The sequence below is a fragment of the Pan troglodytes genome, chromosome 15 (assembly GCF_028858775.2).
Source record: "Pan troglodytes isolate AG18354 chromosome 15, NHGRI_mPanTro3-v2.0_pri, whole genome shotgun sequence".
Taxonomy (NCBI): Eukaryota; Metazoa; Chordata; class Mammalia; order Primates; family Hominidae; genus Pan; species Pan troglodytes.
The window spans coordinates 61,040,081-61,054,524 of record NC_072413.2 but is presented as its reverse complement, the minus strand read 5'-3'; positions in this window follow the sequence as shown (position 1 = coordinate 61,054,524).

Genomic DNA, 14,444 nt, shown 5'->3' with positions numbered 1-14,444 from the left:
TTAAATGAATCATTATTCTGCCACCTAATACATCAGAGGTAGACACTTTTATGGTTGGCAGAAACCCTTGCATTTGAAAATTTCCAGTAATTGCTGAATATTCCTGAAAACTTTCAGCTTCAACAGTGTTTTCCAAAACCATGCAGTTTGCTTTCCAAGTTTTAAATAAGGTATATACAGTATGATCGTTTGCTCTCTCTTCTCCTTTGCAAACAGCAGTACGTTCTCTTCTCCTTGGCAATATGCCACTGTAGCATAGATCGTAGAGCAGAAAGCCTGGTGTCTTCCGTAGCACTAAAGTTTCTAATGAGAACATGGTTATTTGTTTGGTTGCTATCTCATTGTCATGATTCCTCTTAAACAACTACAGCAAAAGTGGTAATACAGCTTAAAAATGTCTCCAATTTAGGCCCAAACCTACTTAAAAAGAGGCAAAATGTATATTAATATCGGTATTTCCTTTCCCACTCTATTATGTAGTGGGCCTCTCCAATTTAATTTTCTATTTCTCTCCTTCCTTGCCCACACCCTTATCCAAATCCTTGGTGTCCAGCGCCTTCCAGGCTAGTTTGTCCCTCCCTCCCTCCCTCCCTCCTTCCCTCCCTCCCTCCTTCCCTCCCTCCCTCCGTCCCTCCCTTCCTTCCTTCCTCCCTTCCTTCCTTCCTTCCGTGTGTCTTTTTTTTTTTTTTTTTTTTCTGAGAGGGAGTCTTGCTCTGTCACCCAGGCTGGAGAGCAGTGGCACGAACTTGGCTCACTGCAAGCTCCGCCTCCTGGGTTCAAGCCATTCTCCTGTCTCAGCCTCCGAAGTAGATGGGACTACAGGTGCCCGCCACCACAACCGGCTAATTTTTTGTTTTTGTATTTTTTAGTAGAGATGGGGTTTCACCGTGTTAGCCAGGATGGTCTTGATCTCCTGACCTCGTGATCCACCCGCCTCGGCCTCCCAAAGTCTTGGGATTACAGGCATGAGCCACCGCGGCCCGCCCTGTCTTTCTTGTCTTTCTTTCCTTTCTTTCTCCCCTCCCTTCCCGTCCCCTCCCCTGCCCTCCCCCTCCTCTACTCTCCTCTCCTTCCAATCGCTTTCTGTCTCTTCTCCTTCCTTCCCCACTCTCTTTCTTTTTCTCTCCTTCCTTTTTGCCTTCCTTCTTCCCCCTCACCCTCCCTTTCTCCTTCCCCTTCTCTTTTTTCTCACTCTCTCTTTCTGCTCAGTGCTGTGGCTTCTTCTTTGATATTTCTTTCATCTCTCCTTAATCATTTTTTGATTCTCAGTATCATTCCACTTTATGAAGCCTTTCTTTTACTCCCGGGCTCTATCTTCTATGTTTCCATCCAACTTGGTTCATTGCTCTGTAAAAACATTTTTTGTGTATTGTAGTGATTCAACTGCACACACACACACACACACACACATATATAAACATGCACATACATTATATATTATATGTATATTATATATTATACATATATACATATATTATACATACATACATATATATATATATATTTATTTATTTATTTCTTCTCCCCAAGCCTATAAACTCTTTGTGGGGAGAACTTTTCAATAATTCTCTTTTGCATTTCCATCAGTTATCACAGTGGCATGCCAAAATTATTGAATAAATTAATGAATAACTCAAAAGCACAGCTCTAGTACTTAGACCTGGGCTGAAATCTCAACTCTACAATTTAATTTCTGTGTAACCTTACACAATCTACATAACCTTTCTGAAGCTCCTTTTTTTTTTTATCACTTATAAAGTGAAGACTTTATAATCTTCCCCACAGAGTTATTATGCAGCTTGATGAGATTACATATATAAAGTCCTTAATGCATAACTTATTTTTCTTCTAGATAAAGTAGTTCCATTCCCAAGATTTACAAAATATGTGCTCAATTTTATAAAAATAATCAAATACAGCAAATCAGATGATGGGATGAGAAAGGATAACAAAGTTTTCCTGGAATTGGATCTTTTCTACTGTGAATTTATAAAGCAGATCATCCACATGTTGCTTGAAAATTGACCATTCAAGAGAAGAGATAGGAATCAAAACTTTTGGACAGATTTTCCCTAATTTTATCTTTTGTAGGGAATGGGTAGTAATTTTTCCCTTTGTTGTTATGTGACACATTACAACTTTGCTCATAGTGTTTGCATATAGAATGTATCTATAGCAATGTTTCCTTATCCATGTGCTGTGGTTGGATGCCTGGTTTATCACTTTTTTCATTCAATTTTTTACTGCAACTAGTTATAATTTTTTTGGTTGCAAGTGACAGAAAACATAATTCCAATAGTTTAAGCAATCGAGAGAACAATAAGTCACTCTAACAATATCTAGATGCCAAGGATGTGAAGCTACATCTATTGATCCATTAGGTTCATCTTTTTAGACAACTAAATGGCTGCTTTAATTCTAGACTTCATAATCCATCAACTAGAAGAGAGAGAGAAAGCTTCTCCTTCCCAAGAATGTTCAATAAAATCTTTGCACTTTTCTTTAGTTCGAAGTGGTGTGCTCATCTTTAAACCAAACATGGTTGACAAAGTGGATAGGAAATGCTGATTGACTTTGGTCCAAATAGACACCCTCTCCTGGTGTAGCCAGGATAAGGCAATCTATGCCATTTGGCTGAAATTGGGAGATGGATGTTGCCAAAAGAACTTTGGGTACAGTTGAGAAAGGACAAGAGCTAACAGGGAAACACATTTCAAAGAAGGAGCAAACAATCATCCACTATACATCTGTTGACTGTCTACTCTATACCTGGCACTGTGATGATAAATGTTGCTTTTTTTGGTGGGGGGGTGGGGACAGAGTCTCACTCTGTCACCCAGGCTGAAGTGCAGTAGCATGATCTCGGCTCACTGCAACCTCCGCCCCACAGGGTTCAAGCAATTCTCTGCCTCAGCCTCCCGAGTAGCTGGGATTACAGGCACACCTGCCACAATGCGTGGCTAATTTTTGTATTTTTAGTAGAGACAGGGTTTCACCATCTTGGCCAGGCTGGTCTTGAACTCCTGACCTTGTGATCCACCCACCTCGGCCTCCCAAAGTGCTGGGATTACAAGCCTGAGCCACCGCGCCTGGGCGCTATTTTTTTTTTCTGGATGCTCTGCTATTTTGTGTGTGTGTGTGTGTGTGTGTGTGTGTGTGTGTGTGTGTGGCAGCTCTGCTAGCTCTCTTCTAGTTTTTCAAGTAGAATCTTAGACAAAAGAGAATGCAGAGGGTGTGTGAGGAGGTTTTTTTGTTTTTTCATGTCTGCTAAGGAGGATATGTTGCTAGCATTATCCTGAATATTGCTGAGAAGAAATGAGCTTGCTTTCAATTTAAAATAGTCTTTTTTTCCCATTTAATTTTTGTGACCATGGGCAGCTACTTTGTGTTGGATTTTTGGTCAGTGAAGTCCCTTGGAAAGCACCCTTTTCTCCAGTTAGGAGGTGCTTTCTGTTTCCTCACATATAGAATATAGTTTAAAACAGAATGGATTTTGAGCATTCCTGAACAAAGTGAGTGGATTTTACAAACATGAGATATAGAAAAATATTCTTTAAATCTTGTGGGTGGTTCAGCACTTTAACCCTGATTTTACTCAAACCTAATTAACCTTTTTACATTTTATTTTATTATTTATTTTAGAGACAGGGTCTTGCTCTTTCAACCAGGCCGGAGTGCAGTGGTACCATCATAACTCACTGCAGCCTCCTGATGCACCTTGTTACACATACGACAAGGTTATGTGAAGAGTTACTGATAGATTACTAAGCTCTATTATGTTAATAAATATGAAATCATTCCCTAGAAATTTCATTCTAAGTGCTCCTTTTCTAAATTGCCTAGTTACCTGAATGAAAAAAATTCTTCATTTCGTCACTGCACTTTGCTCAATTTTTTCCTATCTTGAATGTAAATCATAAAAGTGAAAGTGTCATATAGCACCTAATCATTTTACAAGATGACAGTAATTGTCTTTATTTATATGCTTTTTTAATTAATTGTAAGTTACTTTTGAATATCTCTGATTTTACAAAGAAAATTTAAGAGACATCAGTAGTAAATCACAAAATAAATAGGAATATTATCACTGAAGATCTAAGTATGTGGATATTTGTTATAATTTGAATTGTGTCCTCCATGAAATTTGTATGTTGAAACAGGGCCTTTAAGGAGGTAATTAACTTAAAATGACATTCTCAGTGTGTGCCCTGTATTAGTTTGTTTTCACACAGCTGACAAAGACATACCAAAGACTGGGCAATTTACAAAAGAAAGAGGTTTAATTGGACTTACAGTTCCATGTGGTTGGGGAAGCCTCACAATCATGGTGGAAGGCAAGGAGGAGCAAGTCACATTTTACATGGATGGCAGCAGGCAAAGAGAGAGCTTGTGCAGGGAGACTCCTGTTTTTCAAAACCATCAGATTTCGTGAGACTTATTCACTGTCATGAGAACAGCATGAGAAAGACCTGCCCCATGATTCAATTACCTCCCACTAGGTCCCTCCCAAAATACATGGGAATTCAAGATGAGATTTGGGTGGGGACACAGCCAAACCATATCAGGCTCTAATCCTGTCTGACTGATGTCCTCCTAAAAAGAGGAGATTAGGACATAGACATGTATAGAGTAAAGGCCATGAGAAGCCACAAGACAAAGTGGCCATCTGCAAGACAAGGACAGAGGGCTCGGAAGAAACAAACCCTGCTGAGACCTTGATCTTGGACTTCCAGCTTCCAGCTATGAGGGAATACATTTTTGTTGTTTAAGCCACCCAGTCTGTGGTATTTTGCTATGGCAGCTCAGCAAACGAATACAATCTTCTATAACTGTGTTTAAAGCCAGGTTATTTCCTTGTGAGTTTATAGAGGCCTAGGACTAAGATTGGATTCATCTATGCTTCCTCATCATCTAAGCAGAGCCTGGCCCAGAGTAGGTGTATGGGAAATGTTTGTTGAATTTAACTGAATAAACACAAACTGTGTTTTGATCACGGCAGTGGCAGAGCAGCTGGCTGCCAGCCTGGCTCTTTCCGGCTACCACCTAAAGTTTCCAGACTGTTGTTTGTCTAGTTCTTCCTAAGTGAAAATGGCTTTTTTTTTTTTTGGTTCATTCTGATTATAAAAGCAGAGGTAAAAGCATACATGCATAGAAATGTGTGCTCATTGTAAAAATTATCTGGTAACGCATTAAAGTGTGAACAAGAAAGTAAAACTCACCCAGAAGTTCCCCACCCAAAGCAACAATGATTCAAATTTTGGTGTATACATTTTGCTCAGGGAAAAATATACCTAAGGGAAGCATATTTGGGGACCATATCAATATGGTTATCAATTTCTCTCTAACGAAAAAAGACATGATTTATACAGCATATGTTGTTTTTATAATATGATTTTTCCCCCTGCATAATATATTGTGGATATCCTTTCATAATAGAAAATAAAATAAATGTAGATATATAGTAGCAATTCCAAGGTGGCTGAACTAGATTTCATTTAAGGAATGTGCAATATTTAGCCTATGAGTAGAGGCTATTTAGCCTATGAGCAGAGGCTATTTAGCCTATGAGTAGAGACTATTTAGTCTAGCCTGTACTAATGGATAGTTGGGTTGCTCCTCATGTTTTCCTAATATAAATAGTGCTGTGAGCATTTGGACTCTTTGTTGTAGCTCTTGTCTCATTATTATCTCTTTCTACTTCTAATCTCTTTACTGAAGACAAGACAGCTATTAAACAGCACATTTTAACATATTTGGGAAATTGTAGAAAAGGTAATGTGGACATGGAGGTAATGCAGATGCCCAAAGATGAAATCCTTGCAGAGTTCTGTTGGTTGGGACATCTTCTGCTCCCGGGATCCACAACCTTTCCTGTGAGCTCCAGACTCAACCATCAAATTGCCTGCTTGATGCCTCTACTTGGCATATCAAATTCAAAATGTCCAAAACGCAGCTCTCTTTTGAAACACATCTTTTGCCAACTGGTCTTCCCCATCTCAGTCAACAGCACCGCTGTTCTTCCAGTTGCTACAGGCAAGAAGGGAAGAGCTATCCCTGCCTCCTCCCATATCCTCACTTTCTACACCCATTCCATCGGTGAGTCCATGCTGATTTTATCTTCAAAATGTATCTCTGACCTGCCATCTTCTATCTGTTTCCACTGTCTGCTTTGTTCCTTGCCTATAGGATGGTAACAGCCTTCTCACTTTCTCCCACTCTTTCCTCTGGACTTCTGCCACACAGCTGCAGAGGTGATCATGTCATACAAAGATGGACTGATATTGTTATAACAAAATTTCTTTCATTCGTATCTTGTTATTTATGTGAACAAGGTTGCTTGGCACTTGAAGCTACAAAAATGAAAAGTTAATGCATTGCTAATAATAAAATTTACTCTTTATGTTTAATAATAATACCCATTTGTAATGTAATTGTTTGGATCAATTGCTTACTAATAAAGAAGACGATGAGGCCCCCCATTAATGATCATGCCTATAGGCTACCTTAAAATATCTCAGTGGTTCCCCTTTTACTTTGACTTCAAGCGAAAGTTTTAATTCCTTGCTTTGGTCTACAAACCCTGAATGCTATGGCATTTATTTGCCTCCCAGCATCTCTTTGCAGCTCTCTCTGTCTTACTCCCTCTGCTCCAGTGCCCCTTTCTTACAGTTTCTTGAACATCCCCAACTTTTTTCCACCTAAGGTCAGTTACACAGTCATGCTGCTTCCTCTGCCTGGTCTGCTATTCCTTCTATTTCTTTTGGGCTTAACTTCTTTCCTTCCCCTAGTTTGCAATGTAAATGTGCTGTATACAGAGAGATTTTCACTGAACATTTAAAGTATAGTTGACCCTTGAACAGCGTGGGGGTTAGTGGTGCTGACACCTGTATAACTTTTGAACCCCCAATAATTTAATTACCAACAGTCTACTGTTGACTGGAAGCCATACAGATAACATAGGCAGTTGATTAACACATATTTTGTATGTTGTATGCATTATATACTGTATTCTTACACTAAAGAAAATGTGATAAAGAAAAACCATAAGGTAAGAAAAAAATACATTGACAGTACTGTACTGTATTTATCAATGCCATAAGTTTAAGCTATCTGTTTACAAGAGGAATGGCTATCTGAAATGGTGGGTTATCGCAGCTGCAGACCTCAATCTACAGTATATATCAAGCAATTTGACTTTTTCTTGTAATATCATGACTTTTCTCTGCTTATTGGGAGCACTTCCAGCACCACTAGTGGCACTTTGTGTGGGTTTTCTTGTTATCAAGGTTTACGGTATTGAATCAAATATGATGAAAGATATGAGAGAACCATGAGATCACTTTTCACTGAGATCTGCAATTTACTGGAGAGAGGAACTGCTTACGTGGAGATGATTAGCGTCACATGGCATTTTAAATAGCAACAGGAGGTGGCTAAGAAATGATTACAGTCATCAGTATGTACTACAGTTAATTTTATGCAGTTATGATTTAATATTACATCTTTACATTTGTTTACATTTCTCTTGACTGTGAATGGCACCATGTAAGGCCTGTAAGTGTTTGCGTGTGTAAATTTCGATAAATTTTAACTTCTTATGGTAGATTTATGTATATTTTATGGTGGTAAATGACAAAATAGGCTAGCATCTCCATATATTTTATGCATTTATGACATATGTAACTTTTCTTGGTTTTGATATTTCTAGGCTATGTGGTTCATTTGAAAGATTTTTTTTCAAATGTGAATCTTCAAAACATTTTCCAATACATCTATTGAAAAAAATCTGTGTACAAGTGGATCCCTACAGTTCAAATCCATGATGATTAAGGATCACCTATATGTACCCATCTACCCACTTACTTTTTTCTTTTATTTCTGCCTCTTGTTTTTTCCTTTATTAGAACTTTTTTGACTTGCAAATATTTTACTTATTTGTTGGTTTCTTGTTCTTTGTCTGTCTCCTCTACTAGAAGGTAGGCTCCATGAGGGCAGGGCTGTGTCTGTCTTATTCACCAATGCATCCCTGGACTGCAGCACAGAACCAGGCACAGAGTAGGCTCTCAACAAATAATCTGATGATTTTGTTGTTTCTGTGGCTTTCTTGCACAGCCATGCTTGGATCCCAGTGCTGAAGACCTTTAAACCTGCAGGCTTAACCCACTCAGAGGCTGAGGCATCTTAGTACCTAAGTATGTATGTCCCTGCCAGGTGTGGTCTTGCCTTAAGCCTAAGGTCCAGTTACTCTGGGATGAGTTGCTAAGGGGCTTGCAACCTACTGAACTGTAACTTTCATCCCAAGACCCTGCCCCTTTCTCTCGCATCTCCCCCTTCTGTGACCTTCTGTTCCATATGATGGGGCCTCTGCCCCTAGTTTAGGTTTGAACTCAAGTTGGAGGCTAGGACTTGTGGTTTCGTGACTACAGCCATACCAGCCCCTCTTTCTGAAGCCTGATTTGTTCCTGATTCCATCCCTAGCCATTGGCTGAGATGTTGCCTTTAATCAGACAGATTGTTCTCCTCTATTTAGCTTTCCACCCTTCCCTACCTGTTCCATCCACCTGGCTGAAAATATTGCCACCTTCTAAGCTTTTTGCCATGCTCCATCTCCGGGTATGAGTGACAGCCGACATTGTAGTCAAGTTCACCACTATCTCTTTGGATGTTGGGATTTGGATGCTTGCTGTCCAGTTTCACTGGGCTGGCCTATAGGAAGAGGGCTTTGGAGCTAAACAGGCCTGAATTTGAATTTTGGTTCTGCCACTTATCAGCTGTGTGACCTTGGGCAAGTTATGGACTTCTTTGAGTCTTGGTTTTCTCATCTGTAATGCGATGGCAAATAATACCTATCTTGAAAAGTGAGTCTTGGTGATTGCCTTTGACCCATACCTAAAGCAGAGCCTAGCACAGAGCTGTCACTCAAGCCTCCCACCTGCCAGCTCCAGCCCTCTATTCCTAGTTTCTTTCTCCCATCCCATCCACCAATGGTGCAGGTTCTGGCCTGTGTCTATAGAGTCCTCTGGACTATTTTAGACTGTTCTTTCTCTCTTGATGTGAGCTGAGCTGACTCCTTTCACTTCTTAAGTTTTTGTTTTCTTTTTGGTCCATACATATCCTTTAAACCAAAACTCTTTTAACTGCTTCTGGTTTACACATCTGAGCCACTTTGATCTATTTCTTTCTGGCATAAGAGCCATTTGTTCACTTTTGGAAGTAAGTGAGATGCATGCCATGGTTTTTTTTTTTTTTTTTCCCGAAGAACCCTATAGTCATATCCAGAGAAGATGCTGACCTGATTTCTCCAAAGATGGTATAGAGGGTGAACAGCATTCATTAAATTCACATGCAGAGGATGTTCTTACAATAGAGGACTTTTTTGACCAATTTTAAAGCTGTATGTAACAGTGCTTTATACTACAAATAGAATGCAACAGAATGGCCCTTTGTGATAAGAATCTTATTTGCAACGACTGTTTAAATGCCCTATTTATTTGTTTTCAAGGTTACAATTAGAACTACATGACCACACAACTTTTCTGGAAGGCATAAAACTGCTGTTGGAGCCCAGCCCCTCCAACACTTTGGCATGCATAATTTGAAGAATGCCTGGGATCCCATATGTTTCTTCATTCCTCCTAGACAGCGTTGACATTTGGGGATTTATTCTTAGAGTTTGCTTCTTTGAACATGTTTGGTTCAATTAGTCTACTGAAGCTGAGGTAGCATAAGCTGTTTTTTTAAGAAGTGGTAGCATATTCAGGACAGGATGTTTGCGACACAACAGATGGGCTTGTGATCAGGCTAGATTGCCACTTATCAAATATAGAGTAAACTGAAGCAGATCCACAGCACCTAGCCCAGTTCCTTGAACAGATTAGGGACTTAGGAAGTGCTAGTTAAGAGAAAGAAGCAATGCATGAACAGCTAATGGTCAGAACCCTATAGAGGCCTTGGAGAAAGGAGAACATTTAAATGAGTTGGGGATTTTTAAATCTTAAAATGTCACATGTACTACTAAATAAGTACATTGTTGCTAATTTTCTTTCTAGAGATTAAATAGTTAGAGATCCATCCTGGCCAACATGGTGAAACCCCGTCTCTACTAAAAATACAAAAAAAAAAAAAAAAAAAAAAAAACCAATTAGCCGGGCGTGGTGATGCATGCCTGTAGTCCCAGCTACTCGGGAGGCTGAGGCAGGAGAATTGTTGGAACCCAGGAGGCAGAGGTTGCAGTGAGCCGAGATCGTGCCACTGCACTCCAGCCTGGGCGACAGAGCGAGACTCTGTCTCAAAAAAAAAAAGGTTAGAGATCATAGTGGCTACCACTTATTGAGGACCTACTATAATGAGTGTGTATTGTTTTTGTTTGCTCTGCAACATTATTCCTTCTAGAGAACTGTGTCTATCTCCATAGTTAGTGAGACTATCAAATGCTGCATTGCTCAGCAGCCAGGATAGAGCACATGCCAGGCTTGGTCAGTTACAGTAATACAGCCCCTCCGCACCCATTCTTGGTGCAGATACTAGCATGTAGACATGTGATCCTGGTAGGGCAAATCAAGGGCTTCCTCTGGACTGATATTTGGATGTTAGGGAGAGAGAAGTTTATCTTTGCACTGGGATTGCTAAACTTTGAAGTGGCAAATTGCACAGTGACGTGAGGGTAAAGGTTTAACAGGTGGCTCTCAAGAGAAAAACATGCATGTATGTATATATGTACGCATATATATACATACATACACACATATATACATATTTAAATTATAAATTCTACTGATGAAAGGATATGTAGCACATAATTTTCAAATACTATTAAAATAGTTATCTCTCTTTTTTTTATTGTACTTTAAGTTCTAGGGTACATGTGCACATTGTGCAGGTTAGTTACATACGTATACCTGTGCCATGCTGGTGCGCTGCCCCCACTAACTCGTCATCTAGCATTAGGTATATCTCCCAGTGCTATCCCTCCCCCCTCCCCCCACCCCACAACAGTCCCCAGAGTGTGATATTCCCCTTCCTGTGTCCATGTGATCTCATTGTTCAATTCCCACCTATGAGTGAGAATATGCGGTGTTTGGTTTTTTGTTCTTGCGATAGTTTACTGAGAATGATGATTTCCACTTTCATCCATGTCCCTACAAAGGACATGAACTCATCATTTTTTATGGCTGCATAGTATTCCATGGTGTATATGTGCCACATTTTCTTAATCCAGTCTATCGTTGTTGGACATTTGGGTTGGTTCCAAGTCTTTGCTATTGTGAATAATGCCACAGTAAACATACGTGTACATGTGTCTTTATAGCAGCATGATTTATAGTCCTTTGGGTATATACCCAGTAATGGGATGGCTGGGTCAAATGGTATTTCTAGTTCTAGATCCCTGAGGAATCGCCACACTGACTTCCACAATGGTTGAACTAGTTTACAGTCCCACCAACAGTGTAAAAGTGTTCCTATTTCTCCACATTCTCTCCAGCACCTGTTGTTTCCTGACATTAAAAGTCATCTCTCTTTTTGCAAATTCCATGTGGCCTACTCATTCTCACAGGATACTTTCACCGGTTTTTGCCTCACTCTTGCATCTGTAGCCAACCTATGGTTACAATTGATGATAAGGTAGTTCCAACAGGAACATTGGTTGGTATTTTCCTTTATCTTAATGATGAAAATGAAACAATGAAGATATATTCTAAAAATTTATACATTTGTCAATGTTGTGTGTGACTTCTTTGTTGAATTTGATAGTTAAAAAATCTTTTTTAAAATGACGGCTAACATTGTATATTTTTGTGGTGTACAACATGTTTTGAAGTACATATACATTGTGGGATGATTAAATCTGGCTAATTAACAAGTGCATTACCTCACATAGTTGTCATTTCTGTGGTAAGAACACTTAACATCCATTCACTTTACATTTTTCAAGACTACAATATATCACCATTAACTATAGTCACATTGCTGTACAATGAGATCCCTTGAAGTTTATTTCTCTTATCTAATTGTAATTATGTATCATTTGATGGTAGTTTTTTAATATTAGAAGAATATTTCCTAAAATTTTTATTTTTCACAATGTTGCTATGGTTTAAATATTTATGTCTCCTCCAAATTTACATCTGAGGTTTGTGTTATTTTCCTTGGAGATCCACAGCTCTCCCTGCATTGTGGCAGGAGAAGGTCCTCCTTACTCTTCTTCTCCAACTTGTCTTCCTTCCCTTAGCGCAGGGGAATTTTTTTCTCATTTAGGGTGGATGTGGAGCATATGAGACAGCTGGTTCTTAGATATTTTCAAAATCTTTTGGGTGACAGTGTAGTGCAATGGTGAAATAGATGGCTAAGCATTTGGGCTTTGAAGACAGAGTACCTGAGGACATAATCCTGACTCCATCACATACTACCTTTGTGACCTTGTGCCAGTTACTGAACATCTCTGTTTCTCAGTTTCTTTTTGGTTCAATGAGGATAATGTAAATACCTACTATGGTGCCTGGTGTATAGATGCATAATAAATATTTGTTGAATTGAATTAAATTCAATTTTGCTCTATTAAAATTAAATGAGATTAAATGAGACCATTCGTGTAAAGTATTTAGAACAGTGACTAACACTGGGTAAGAATGTATAGAGCCTTTATTATAACACGTTTCTCATTGTATTTCTGTTCTAATGCTTAGACTTGAAATTCAAAAGCCAGGAAGAGGTGAGCTGTGGTGAGGAATGATGATACAATGAAAGCAAGAGGGTGACAGTAAATATGGGGCTTGGGAATAATTTAATATTTCAAAAATATCAGCTTCTTGTATATAGGGGTCTCTTAAGTAGTTTTTTCAATCCTGGACTTTTCTCTCCCTAAAGCATCTTCAATCAGAAACTGATTTTTTCTCCTCAAATACCATGTCACATATTTACTCAAAATATGTCTTTCATTGCCTACAGAATAAAGTCCAAACCCCTTAAGTTGGCCTGATGAGCCCCTAACTGCCTCCAATTCTATCTTCCATTTAAAGGTTCATTTTGTCTACTGTTAGTCACATATCACAAGCTTTCTTATCATTATGATTTTCCTTTTTTCTAGTTCTGTCAGCTAGAAAGCTCCGTCCTTCTTCCCACCAAGCACACCCATTAAGGGAAAAAATAGAGGCTGAAATCCAGCCCACAAATATCTCATCAATCGGTGTGCTGTGACTTGGCCCTATGACTGGCCAGAAGGGACTTCTTTTCCTAATTCTCACAAAGATGCCAAAAGCACTAGTGGCAGTTCTGGTGAAGAGATACATAAGATTTCAACTGTATTTGCAATCTTTTCTTCTTTATTATTATTATTTTTGTCTTAACAACATTGAGATGCAAAGAGTGAGGTACAATGTTGCAATAGAGGAAGCATAGAGTGGTATTAGAAGAACTTACAGGAAGGAAGGGCTGTTTACCAGGTCATGGAGAGTCAAAGAAGGCCTCTTGGAGGCAACGACATCTCATATAGGGTCTGAAGTAAGGTGGCTAGTGGCTAGTGATGCAGGACATTGGTGGAGGAAGAAAGAGGCAGCTTAGTAAGCACAAGGAATACAAAGGGACATAGGGAGGGAGGAAGTATGAAGGTGGAGGGTTGGAATGGGGAATGATGAGAGTTGATCCTGGATAGATAAGCAGGAGTCAGATAGGGAAGGATATAAAAAGGCCAGGTAAGGGCTTTGAGCTTTCACCTGGGGGCAAAGAGACTTAGAAGTGTTTACACAGGGAAATGACATAACAGATTTATGCATTAGAAAGATCACTTTAGCTATAGTGCAGGGGGAAAAATGAACTGTGGTGGAGCTTGGAGAAGAAAATAGAGAGGACTATGTATGGCCGGAAAACGCAGGAAGAAGGGAGACCAGTTGGAAGGCTGATGTGGAAATGCAAGTAAAAAATGATGGGGCCTGACCTGGAGCAGAGCCAACAGAGAGAGTGAGAGGTGGATAGTTTAAAGAGATATCTGGGAGGTTGAATGAATAGGACTGGATGTGGAGTCGGGGGTAGAGAAGTGTTGATGTTACTAACTTGGATAACTGGGCGGATAGAGGTAGCTCCTGAGATAAGAAACACTGGAGGGGGAGAGAGTTTGGGCAGGCTGCAAGATGATTCATTTGTTTTGAATATGTTAGAGATTCCCGTGGAATTGCCAGTCAGTCCATGGGTATGGGTATCTACAGTTGCAGGAAAAAGATCTGTGTTTTGGAATTCAGATATTTGTGGATTTCTATGTATTTGTATCTCTCTCACTGGGGTTAGGGGCAGCAATCTCTGTTTTCAAACACATGAATATCTATGCAGCAAGACATGGTCAATATCCACAGCAGATGGGATAAAAAAAAGAGTACAAATAGCCACCTAACAGTTCAGGTCAGGTTTTATTGGCAAATGAGTTTGTAAAAAATTTATGAAAAAACCCCGTAGGA